The following is a 12,515-nucleotide window of genomic DNA, read 5'->3' as shown; positions in this document are numbered from 1 at the left end:
TAAGTTTAGACAAAAGTATATTTTTCTTACCTTGTCCCATACAGCCATAGCAATTTTTCCAGGTTTTCTCCTTCAAAGATCTGCCTACAACTAGATTTACCTTTTATATAGAAAAACAATTGTTAAACAATAGTGAATTGTTCTTCACCTCTATGTAATTTTATGATACTGCATCTAGGCTGTCTTTTTAGGAAGCACTGATGTGTCTTTTATAAACTTACTACCTTTACACATATGCAAACTTTCTATTTCAGAGCTCTTTTTAATGTTGCCTTATTGCACTAAAAAGAAAATCAAACCTAGTAGTCAATAAATGAATGTCTGAATTGAGTACAACTCTTACTTGATTTTTAAAGTAAGAACCAGGTCAGCTTAGCTTAAAAGAACTTACTAGGATTGGCTGAAGATATTCTAGTGGTTTTTTTTTACTGCTGTGTTGTAACTTGCAAATTTTATAGATATGTACATACTACTGTAGCTTCTCTAATATTTAAAACAAATATAATCATTAAACTCAGGGGTGGGTATAAGTCAAATGGAAGAAAATAAGTGTTCTGTATTGGCACTGAATTACAAACTATCAATTTGGCAGGGTTGTTTTAAACAAGAAATTGTTATGTTTTCTATTTTGAGGGAAACTTTATTGGCTTCTTAATCAAAAGTGAACAGATGCTGTGGGTATAAACTTGTATGTAGATGTTCATAGTCCTTTAAAAAACGAGAAGTACCACTCTTCAATTTCTGTTCAAACCAAAAAAAAAAAAATACTGAGGGATTGGAAGGTGTATATCTCTTTATAATTTTTTCCTATCCTATATTTTTACTTGTAAATTAATTTATAACAATCCATTAAGAGATGTATACATACTGATAGTATGCATGAGAAGTAATCACTGAATATTTAACCAGCATCTTCATATTTGCATAATTCATCTAAGGAATGTTGGGAAACTGTATTTTTTTTCTTCCGTAAAGCAGATTTACATAATTAATCATGTCAGTCTGTTCTCTTAATCCACAGTGAAGGAACACCTTCATAGATCTAAAACTTTAGATTACGTTGTCCATCTGAAAGACTAATGTAATTGTTCCCACACTATGGATTTTGTTACAATATAATTGTTTAAAAGGATGTTAATGTCCATTCTTAAAAACAATCCATGCTTTAGTGTTGCACATATTTTCATTTATCTATATAAATATCACAGTATGGATTAAATACAAATTACTAAACAAAAAATTAAGTATCTGGGTGTTTTTACGCTACTGCTGTGTTCAAAGAACTTGATTGTTATCTTAAAGTATTAATCTTACTTTAAATCAGGAATAGGCAATCACAAACATAAGAGTTACAGGTGGGTAGCCGTGTTGGTCTGCCATAGTCAAAACAAAATCGAAAATTCTTTCTAGTAGCACCTTAGAGACCAACTGAGTTTGTTCCTGGTATGAGCTTTCGTGTGCATGCACACTTCTTCAGATACACTGAAACAGAAGTCACCAGATCCTTAAATATAGTGGGGGAGTGGGGAGGGGTATTACTCAGAAGTGGGGAGGGGAGTGGGGAGGGGTATTACCCCACTATATTTAAGGATCTGGTGACTTCTGTTTCAGTGTATCTGAAGAAGTGTGCATGCACACGAAAGCTCATACCAGGAACAAACTCAGTTGGTCTCTAAGGTGCTACTAGAAAGAATTTTCGATCACCCTTCTGAGTAATACCCCTCCCCACTCCCCCACTATATTTAAGGATCTGGTGACTTCTGTTTCAGTGTATCTGAAGAAGTGTGCATGCACACGAAAGCTCATACCAGGAACAAACTCAGTTGGTCTCTAAGGTGCTACTAGAAAGAACAAACATAAGACTTCATATTAACAATGAAGTTCTTCTTGCTTTTGTAATGGATGAAATTACTTGCTTCAGCAATGAAAACTGTTTCATAAGAATTGACCTGCAGGATCAGACCAAGGGTTGATGTAATCCAGCATCCCATCTCCTACATTAGCCAACCAGATGCTCCTGGGAAGACAGCAAGCAGGACATGAAGGCAATAACTCACTTCCAGTGTTGCACCATCAGCATCTTTCAGTTGGTGACTTACCGTCTTCAAACCTGGAGGTAGCATATTCCATTATGACTAGTAGCAATTGACAGTCCTATCCTCCACTAAACATTTTTCAAAGTTATCTTAGCTGCTGGTCATCTCCACATATTATGGCAGCAAATTCCATGAATTAATATGTACTGTGTATGTTCTGCTAATCCATCCCATTGGATAATCTTGGGCATTATGGAAATGGGAGAAAAAAGCTTATCTCTACCCATTTTATATGCACACATATTTAATTTTAAAGAGTGGCTGGGGCAACCCATCAAATGGGTGGGGTATTATTATTATTATTTCTCCCTGCTAATCAACTCCCCCCCCCCCCAACTTAAATGACACAGACACTTAAGCTTTCTATTTTGGGAAAGGTGCTCCAGCCTCTGATCATTTTGGCTGCACTTTTCCCAGCTTGCTGTTGCTCTTTTTGAAATCAGCTGACCAAAACAGTTCACACCATTCTAAATATGGTTGAACCATAGATTTTATATAAGATGTAATGCTGAATTTTAAATTTTTCATATCCCTTTCCCGATATTCCTTAGCATGGAATTTGCATTTTTAACAGCTGCTGCACACTAAACAAATAGGTGAAGTTAGGAGCTCTTGACCCAATGTGCACTCATATTGAATTGCATTTGCTATGTTATGCCCATTCTCCCAGTTTGGAGAAGTCCTTTTAGAGCTCCTCACAATCCATTTTCATTTTACCATGTGGAATAATTTGATGTGATCAGAAAGCTTGGCCATCTCACTATTCATCCCTATCTCCAGAGGACTTACTTTAAAACCATTTGTGTCAATACAAATCCTCTTGGGACGTCACTTCTAACCTTTCATTGTGAAAACTGTTCCCCTCTGCTTCCTGCTCTATACCAGCACAGCAGATGCCAATCCATACAAGGACTTGCCTTCTTATCCCATCACTGCTAAGTTTACTTAGAAATTCTACTAGATCACTGCTAACTTCACATAGGAATTCTACCCTATTCACATGCTTTTTGGGATTCATAAGAAATCTATGATGTTGGTAAGGCATGCCATCCTTATTCTTCTGCAGCAAGACTTGTACTTACATATGTTTACTAATTTTAGCTTTAATAATATGTTACCCAAATTTACCTGGAACAGACATCAAAATAACTATTCAGTTATTTCCTGGATCTCTTCCTGTATGATATTCAGACTCGGAGATTTGCTAATCATTAACTTGTTGGTAACTCCTTCAGCTTCTCTTGGCACCTTGGACTCCGTGCTTCAGATTCACTCACTTCTCAGGAAAAGAAACCTGTCCATATATAGTATCCACCTTTCCACTTCTGCAGTGAAGATGCAAATACTTTGTTCAGTTTTTCTGTATTACCTCTCAACATATTCCTCCCCCCCCCCGCCCTCTAAGATCCAAACAACTCCCTGGCTAATTTCCTGATTCTGATACATTTAAATGAGTTGTTTTCTTTCTTAATGTTTTTAAACAATATGCTCCTGAGATTCCCTTTCCCCACTTGCCTGTCAACTTGTATGTATTTTGCCAATATCTGTGCACCCAGCCCTGGCTTTGCCCTACATTATCATTCCTTCCAATTAAGACTTTTTTTATAGCATCCTTGACTGACTCTGCTTGTTAACTATACTGGCATCTTCTTGGACTTCATGCCTTCATGCCTGTGGTGTACCTTTTATTTGAACTTTGGTTCTTGCAGTTTTAAAAAGCCTGCAAACCCTTTCAATGAAGTTAATCCGCTTGAATCTTCCTTTCAACTTCTTTTTAAGTAAATCATCTCATATATATTTTCAAAGAAGTGTCTCTTCAAGTTAAAGAGAACTTGGAACAGTTTACAATTCAAGAGAAATAGAATCACACTTTGCATCTGAGGGTCAGCATGCATGCAATCTGAATTATTGTGAATAACGTGTCTGAAGTAACAAATACCGGTACCTTTTGAATTGTGTGTGTTCCTTAAAACTGCAGGAGGACACACATCTTCTGTGGGGGTTAAAAAGCTTGAGGTGGTAAGCAAATGGTTTCACTTTATTTGGTGGTCTTGTCTAGTGCTGGCTTCATTAATGTACTGAATGCCCTGTGGGTATACTTGCAGAAAAACAGCAGTCAAGCAGTAGAACTGTAAAATTGCTTGTCTGTTCTGGTCAATAATAAAACAGTTCAAAATTCATGCCATGAAAACTTTGTTCTTCAAAACCTTTAGGAATGTTTTTGAACGTAAAACTGGAGAAAGGAATAATTAGACTATTGTCAATGATGTTTCACTAAGTGCAATCCCATTCATGCATACCCAGAATGGTGTCCCATCAAGTTCACTAGAACTTACCCCCTAAGTAACTATGTGTAGAATTGCAGTGTAATCTTAACCATGTCTACTCAGAAGCAAGTCTTACTGATTTCAATGGGGCTTGCTCTCAGATACGTGAGGCTAGGTTTGCAGTGTAAATTGTCCAATTGCACTGAAAAATCCTTTCTCTAGAAGGTCAACTCAGTTGTGATATTTTCTGCAAGTAGAACAATTGAACTAATTTATTGAGATGTAGTCTGTTTCTTTATGTATAAAATTATTTGTGTTTGAAATATTCCTATTCCTCAATAAAGTACTTTTTCAAACAGAGCACCAATTCTGTCTAGGTGCCAATTATAAGGATGACAACTTCAATACTAAGAACTCTCATTTTGTTCAGGAATCAGGATATAGTTCATGTCAACAAAAGCCCATAAATGGCCTACATCTGTGCAGATATGCAGATATCTATGCAATCATTTGCTGTACTAAAAAGATGTTTCTTGTGAGAGTCCATATTTATTATTTTCCTAGGACCCGGTTTTTTATTGAAGCAGATACACATCAAAGGCAACAAGCTGGATTATAACCTTTCATATTCTTACATTGTTTTTAGGCTTTTAGTGGTAATGTATGCTACAAGTCTGCCTAAGAAATATGTTTACTGAGAATGACAGGCCTTAATGCCTGCAACTGGACCCATGTTATCAGGCTTCTCTCTGTCCACTCAATGCTTCTCAGCTGTGTGGTTCAGCAAGTAAGTCTGGAAGACCAGGAATTATAGCAGTGACAGAAAAACCAAGGGAGGTGTTTTTTTCAGGGGAAAAAGTCACAGAATTGAAATTACAGTGTTGCTATCTGAAAGTATGGCTGGGCAAGAGTACTGAAGCAAGTTAGATATAGAATTAAAGCTCTTTATTTTATAAACACAATGCTATCAAATATGACAAACCTACAATGAATTGAAAAATGAGAAAGGCACGCCCACTGAAATCAATGTAGTCATGAATAATTTTAAGTCCATTGATTTCAATGAGTCTGCTCTGCAAATTAATTAGGTATCACCCTAATATATTTATTTTAGAAGTGCTCTTAATAAATGCATGGATTCGTTTGTTAGACTCAATTAATTCTGTAAAAGTTATATTTTGGCACACATTCATCAGAAGTCACTAGAGCCTCGTGTAAAGGTCCATTACTGGACATAGCACTGCACGTCTCTGTACGAGTCACATTGCTGAGCATACATTTGCAAAATGGTGAGCATGTGGTCCTTGCACAACAGCATTTTATTTACCTGTAGCAAGCACATGGTATTTCAAATACAACTGTTAGGATCAATACATCCCCCCAAAACCTATTGACCACCCATTCCATTGCTTGACAGTTTGCCACCTTCAGGCACAAGTGGCTGGTAGAAACTTTTCTTTGTTGAAGACTTACTTTGGCAAAGTTTGGGTTTTGATGGAGGAGAGAATGATGGAGAAGCAATATCTAGAACTACTTTGGAGATTGGGTGGGGGAGACAATACAAGGGCCTGGCCACTTCAGAGTGGCCTGTCATTAGCTAGGTCCTGGTGATTACAGTTTTCTGTCAAGCAGAGCCCTTTCCTTCTAGACTAGCCCTACCATTAGGGAGTGTGAGATGGCTGCCTCATATATCGGATTCTGAAAGATGGCAGCAGCCCCCTGGCTAGTCCTAAGTCTTTTAATTCTACATGCAACTTTAGTAACATCATAAGGCTCCAGGGTGGGTTACAACAATTAAAACACAGTGTTACAAACACTTTCGATCGAACAATTTACTATCACCCGCCCTGCTGATTCTAACACATGGGGGTGGGAGTCTGTAGGAAAGAAAGCGGTCTTTCAGGAATTTGGGACATGAGGTGTTGAGGGCTTTAAACACTTCAGTGAATTGGGCCTAGAATCAAATAAGCAACCAATGCAACTGCTTTAAAATGGGGGTTATGCGAGGTCTAAATGGATCCCCAGCTAGCTATCTGGCTGCTTCATTTTGAATCATTTGTAGTTTCCAGGTCATCTTCAAGGGCAGCCTCATGTAGAGCGCATTGCAATAATCCAATCTGGAAGTCATCAGAACTTGGCATACCATGGCCCAGTCATCACTGCCCAAATGGGGCCATGGCTGGTGAAGCAGCTGGAGATGGAAAAAGGCACTTTGTGGCAGTAAGTCCAAGGCACCCTGAGCCACTTGAGCCTCCAGTGACAGTACTGAAACCAGGAGACCCCTAAACCACAGATGTGCTCCTAGGGAAGTGCATCCCCATTGAGGGCAGGCAGTACAGACAGAAAGACATCCTCCCCATGCCCCCTCAGGTATAAATAATAAAATTATTAATTAGCACTATCATCATTTTTAGATGAGATCCAGCACGGAGGTCCTTCTGGCGGTTCCCTCACTACGAGAACCAAAGCTACAGGGAACCAGGCAGAGGGCCTTCTCGGTAGTGGCGCCTGCCCTGTGGAACACCCTCCCATCAGAGGTCAAGGAGATAAACAACTACCTGACATGCAGAAAATACCTGAAGGCAGCCCTGTTAGGGAAGTTTTTAATCTGTGATATTTTAATGTACAGTGGTACCCCATGTTACGCATGCGATCTGTTCCGGATCGTGCTACGTAACACGGGCGTGCATAACACGAACGCCCCCCCCCCAACAAAAAAAACTGGAAGTAGCGCGATTTGAGCGCTTCTGCACATGCGCAAAGTTCACAGAAGCATTCTGCGCATCCGGGGGTCGTGCGTAGGTCGTGCACGCTCCGGAAATGCTTCCGGGTTGCGGGCGTTCTTAACTCTAACATCCGCAACCCGGGGTGTGCACAACCCGGGGTACGACTATTTTAATATTTGTTGGAAGCTGCCCAGAGTGGCTGTGGAGACCCAGCCAGATGCGGGGTACAAATAATAATAATAATAATAATAATAATAATAATAATAATTACTACTACTACTACTACAGATTGATGAGCAGGAAGGGGGAGATCTGCATGCCTATCAGGATGCTGGGCTCAGCCCGCCTGCCCCCAGCACAGAGTCTACTGTAATTTTTCTTTCTTTCTCCCCTTCCGCTGTCAGAATAGTTGGAGCCTTGAGGTGGGATGTGGGAAGCTGTCCTATTCTAAAGGTCATGAAGCTCACGGGGTGACCTTAGGCCAATCACTGCCCTTCCCCACTTAACCTACCTTGTAGGGTGGAAATGAGGAGGAGGAGGAGGAGTATGTGGGATAAAAATATAAATTGTACAAAATACAGTGGAGAACTAATTGGTGAAGCAGAATGTTATTTTTGAGGGGAGCCTGTTATGGGTTGAGCAATGTCCCTTGAAAGCTCCAACTACCTACTTTTCTTAAAGAGTAAATCTAGTTTGCCTACAGTGTAGCGCCTGATCCTCAAAAGGCTCGCATACAATGGAGGTGGGGGGAGGAAAAACAACAACCCAGCGCAGTCCGTTCCGTCTGTAGGGGAGCTCCTGTTTCGGATCCGATGCAGGTGCAACGAGTGGCGCCAGGCGCCTCCTCGGCTACCAGCGCCTAGCAGCCCCGCTCCGCTCCTGCCCACGGCGTTCGCCACACGGGGGGCCACAAACCCGGCGGACCAAAGCGACGTTTCTCGGAAAGAGCCCTGCGGTGGCCGGAGCTGCCGCTGGGGGGCGCGGGCAGTCCTCCGCCGCTCGGGCGGCGCGAAGGGAAGGGGATGCGGACGGGGCCATTTGCGCCGCCAGGAGAGGGGGGTCGCGGCGGCGGGGGTCGCGCGCGGGGAGGCTTCCGCCGCGGCGGCCGGGGAGCGGGATGGTCCAGGGAGCTCTAGGCCGTTGCCTGCGGCCGGCACCGGCGAGCAGGCCGCGGCGGCTGCGGGCCTAGCGCCGCGGCCGCCGGCGGGGGGGGTGATGGAGCGGTTGGTTGGGGCCGGCGGCGGCGGCGGCCGAGGCGCGGCGGCGGGGTCAGTTCTCTTTAGTGTTTGCCGATGTTAGAGGCGTCTCCAAAGTGTCCCTGGGAACCAGGTAACTGAGGCCGCGGGAGGTGCCCGGACGGGCCCGGCGGGACACCGGGAGGGACTGGGGGGGGGGAGCAGAGGCGAGCGCACCGGCTGACGCCGGGCTCGGGAGATGCTGGAGCCTCCGCGGCATGAGAGGAGCCGCCTCCCTCCCTTGCCGTCCTCCTTCCCGCTTTGCCCCGGAGGCGGGCGGGTCGGGGACTCCGTCGTTGTCGTCCTGAGCCTGGTCGGTCGCCCTTGCCGGGCGGACGAGGTGCGCAGGTGAGAGGGATGGCCGCCCGGGGAGCAGCGTGCTGCTCTCGAAAGGCAAAACAAACACAAAATAAAGGAGCACGCCTGAGCAGCCAGAAAGAGCCCGACGCTCTCCTCCTCCTCCTCCTCCTCCTCCTCCTCCTTGGAATGGACGTGCCTTGAAATAAGGGATGCCCCCCACTCCCAAAAGGGAAACAAGTTCTCCGTCCTCTTTATATAAATACCTGCCTGTTTCTATTCGGTCGCAGAGCTCCGGTTATTGGACCCCTTCATTGCTTAGCTAACCCCCCCCCCCAACTAGCCTCTTCTTCCTCCCTGACTTTCTCCTCCTCCTCCTCCATGGCTGTCCCTTCAGAGGGTGTGACTTTTTTGGCTCAGTTGCTGCGGCACCTAGTGGAAACTGTATTGATCTTCACAGCTCATTCCCAAATCCGGGGACTGTGTAGGGAACCCTTGATTCTCCACTTTCTTAATCCCCATGGTTCATTCTTTAATGTGGAGTTAGGCAGCAGGAGGCTTATGACCTGAGGAAGTATGGCTTGAATTCTTCATTTGACTGCAAGTTGCACCGCCTATAAATTACTTGAACACTTAGAGCATGTCCTGCCCTGTCATCATCTCCCACCCATGTGATTTTGTGTTCTGTTGTAGCCGTGTTTTGTTTGTACTATGCCTTTGGTCATTTATTTAATAATGAACATTTGTTATATTTGTATCCTGCCTTTTCTCCAAGAGGCTCGGGGCAGTGTAGATCAAGGATTCCCAAACTGTGGTCTTGCGCCACCTTTGTTCTGTGAGCCTCATTTAGTTGGCCCATGGCATGTCTGTAGATTTGTGGTTAAAAGATGGGGGAATGGTACATCCATCACATTTCATATAGATTTTAATTGTATTTTTTGCACTTCTTTATTGTATTTTACTGTTTTAAAATTTGAATTCTATGGAGTCAAAATTGTAATACAGTAGAATACAAATTACGTAAGAACCAAAAATAGCAGTGAAAATACAATTAAAAATAATGCATCATCTAGCACAGTGAAAATACAATTAAAAATAATGCATCATCTAGCACAGTGAAATACAATTAAAAATAATGCATCATCTAGCACAGTGAAATACAATTAAAAATAATGCATCATCTAGCACAGTGAAATACAATTGTTAAAATGAGCAGAAAACCATTAAGTGCCCCACCAAGACTGATGGGAATTATGGCTTGCAGAGGAACAGCCTATATCTGCGGAACCAGTGCAGATGCTGCCTGGAAATGGGTGACTACATTCTACAGCAGGTCCAATTTAATATTACATTTATTAGAGAATTTAACATCAACTCATGTCGGTATATAAAAAAGCATCATACACAGGACCTATCCTTGAAAGATGTAAGTTTCCCCTTATGTAGAATGCAGTGGTCCATTGCTTGGCAGCATCTGCAACTGGTTCTGCGGATATAAGTTGGCCCCCTGCAATCCATAATGCCCACCAGTCCCACCAGCAACCCTAAATGGATCTGGGGCATGCCCACCTCCTCACCTATGTAACACTCTGTCACATTAGATCTGATGGAGTTGCAGTTGTTTTTAAGGTGAGAAACAAAAGTTATGTAGGAAGGCATCTTAGTGGCTTTCTTTCATTTTTTAAAACTTCTCCCCCCACCTTTCATGATGGAGCCCAATACAGTCTACATAGGTGGTTATCTCCTATACAGGTACTGACTGCACCCAGGTTACATACCGGTAGCTTCAACAAGGGGATTGTGTCTGCTGGTACCGTATTTAGTTGTAATGCCCAAGAGATTGAGTAGGTTAGAAATAAAAGTAAATGAATAGATTAGTTTTCAAAGATCAGGGTTTTAATGATCACACAAAGTTATGTTTACAAGTAGATGATATATGTTGCATAGTCAATTAGTAAAGGGGAAAAATACCAAGTAAAAATATGTATTTTGCTAGTGATGATCTGACACCAATTGACTAAGTTGGTGTGATGGCCTGGAATGTTTATAAATATTCCCAAATGCCCATAAGCAAAGCAATCCAGCTTTTCTGAGGAAAAGTTGTCTTTTTAGCTCATTTTCATTATTCAAACAGTGTTGGGGACAAGCATGTGGGGCATGCTTGAGGACTTGGAAGAGGTACCATGAGACAGAAAGGTGAAAGGGCAAGGAGGCTGAAGGAATTTCACATACTGATTTGAATTAATCCACTAATAGTTTGGTTTCAGACATCTCTCCCAGTTTCAGTTTTATTGGATTAACTGTTAAGAGTGCTTTAATATTGCTTATCTGGCCACTCTCTAAACTGATTATTTCATTAAAACTTTTTTACATCTGGTCATAGTAATACAGTACTGTATTTTAAGTTGCTAAAATACATAGTGATACATGAACATTAGTGAGGGCAGTGCTGTAATGTGAAAATGTGTGTCAGTCACAGATACTTTGTGACAAAAAGTTATGGAGTAAACATTTGGTTTATAGGAGTTCTGCACAGCTTCCATAAGAGGGAGAGAGAGACAGAATAAATGAATTGGGACATTGTTGCAAGCCACTATCAGCTTTACTTTTCTGATTGTTAAACTGTTAAAGGATACATCAATATGATGGGTTGCATTTTTATTAACTCTAATCTTTTTGACCTCTGACCTGCCTATTCAGCTACCTGTACTACTACTACTACTACTACTACTAATAATAATTTATTATTTATACCCCGCCCATCTGGTTGGGTTTCCCTTGCCACTTTGGGCGGCTTCCAACAGAATATTAAATGCAATAATATATTAAACATTAAAAGCTTCCCTAAACAGGGGTTCCTTCAGATGTCTTCTAAAAGTCTGGTAGTTGTTTTTCTCTTTGACATCTGGTGGGAGGACGTTCCACAGGGTGGGTGCCACTACCGAGAAGGCCCTCTGCCTGGTTCCCTGTAACTTGGCTTCCCGTAGCGAGGTATACTGGACCGAGGGTGTTTAGGGCTTTAAAGGTCTGCACCAACACTTTGAATTGTGCTCGGAAACGTACTGGGAGCCAATGTAGGTCTTTCAAGACCGGTGTTATATGGTCTCGGCGGCGCTCCCAGTCACCAGTCTAGCTGCCGCATTCTGGATTAGTTGTAGTTTCCAGGTCACCTACAAAGGTAGCCTCACATAGAGCACATTGCAGTAATCCAAGCGAGAGATAACTAGACCATGCACCACGCTGGCGAGACAGTCCGCGGGCAGGTAGGGTCTCAGCCTGCGTACCAGGTGGAGCTGATAAACAGCTGCCCTGGACACAGAATTAACCTTTGCTTCCATGGACAGCTGTGAGTACAAAATGACTCACAGGCTGCACACCTGGTCCTTCAGGGGCACAGTTACCAGTTACCCCATTCAGGACCAGGGAGTCCTCCACCCCTGCCCACCTCCTGTCCCCCCAAAACAGTACTTCTGTCTTGTCAGGATTCAACCTCAATCTATTAGCCGCCATCCAACCTCCAACCGCCTCCAGACACTCACACAGGACCTTCATTGGTTCTGATTTAAAAGAGAGGTAGAGCTGGATCTCATCTGCATACTGATGAACACCCAGCCCAAACCCCCAATGATCTCTCCCAGCGGCTGCATGTAAATGTTGAAAAGCATGGGGGAGAGGACAGTACCTAGTTTTGATGCCATTGGTTGAGCAGCCAGATGTCATGGCCCAATAGCTGATATCATTTTAGCCCAATAACTTAACTTCCAGCAAATTTAAATATTGACTACAGGCAATAGTCTTTTGAATAACACCCTTGCTGTTGCAAATTAGTCAGGTGGTTCAAGAGCCTTTCAGCGAAAACATTAGCCACAGTCTTATGCACTTACATGGTAGAAA

The 12,515-nt window shown here is 42.7% G+C and overlaps 1 protein-coding gene and 1 long non-coding RNA gene across 6 annotated transcripts in view; one reads left to right on the top strand and one right to left on the bottom strand.

Annotated features, from left to right (window-relative positions):
• Positions 1–6: 6 nt before the first annotated feature.
• LOC117050078 lies at positions 7–7,936 on the bottom strand. Of its 2 annotated transcripts, none has more exons than XR_004427057.1 (3): positions 7,855–7,936; positions 3,225–3,421; positions 7–100 (listed from the first exon to the last, which is right to left on the bottom strand). It is a non-coding gene; the product is annotated as an uncharacterized LOC117050078 (long non-coding RNA). The 2 variants fall into 2 exon arrangements; XR_004427056.1 differs by lacking the exon at positions 7,855–7,936 and adding an exon at positions 4,042–4,912.
• Positions 7,937–8,307: 371 nt separating this feature from the next.
• Positions 8,308–12,515, top strand: part of STAU2 (staufen double-stranded RNA binding protein 2) — a 141,509-nt gene continuing 137,301 nt past the window's right edge. For all 4 annotated transcript variants that reach the window (XM_033155426.1, XM_033155430.1, XM_033155428.1 and 1 more), the window contains exon 1: positions 8,308–8,418. The gene's annotated coding sequence lies outside the window, so the exon portion shown is untranslated. The remainder of the gene's footprint in view (positions 8,419–12,515) is intronic.

Source organism: Lacerta agilis, chromosome 7 (genome assembly GCF_009819535.1).
Source record: "Lacerta agilis isolate rLacAgi1 chromosome 7, rLacAgi1.pri, whole genome shotgun sequence".
Classification (NCBI taxonomy): Eukaryota; Metazoa; Chordata; class Lepidosauria; order Squamata; family Lacertidae; genus Lacerta; species Lacerta agilis.
The sequence above is the reverse complement of the archived record's forward strand: the minus strand, read 5'-3'. Positions and strand labels throughout refer to the sequence as shown.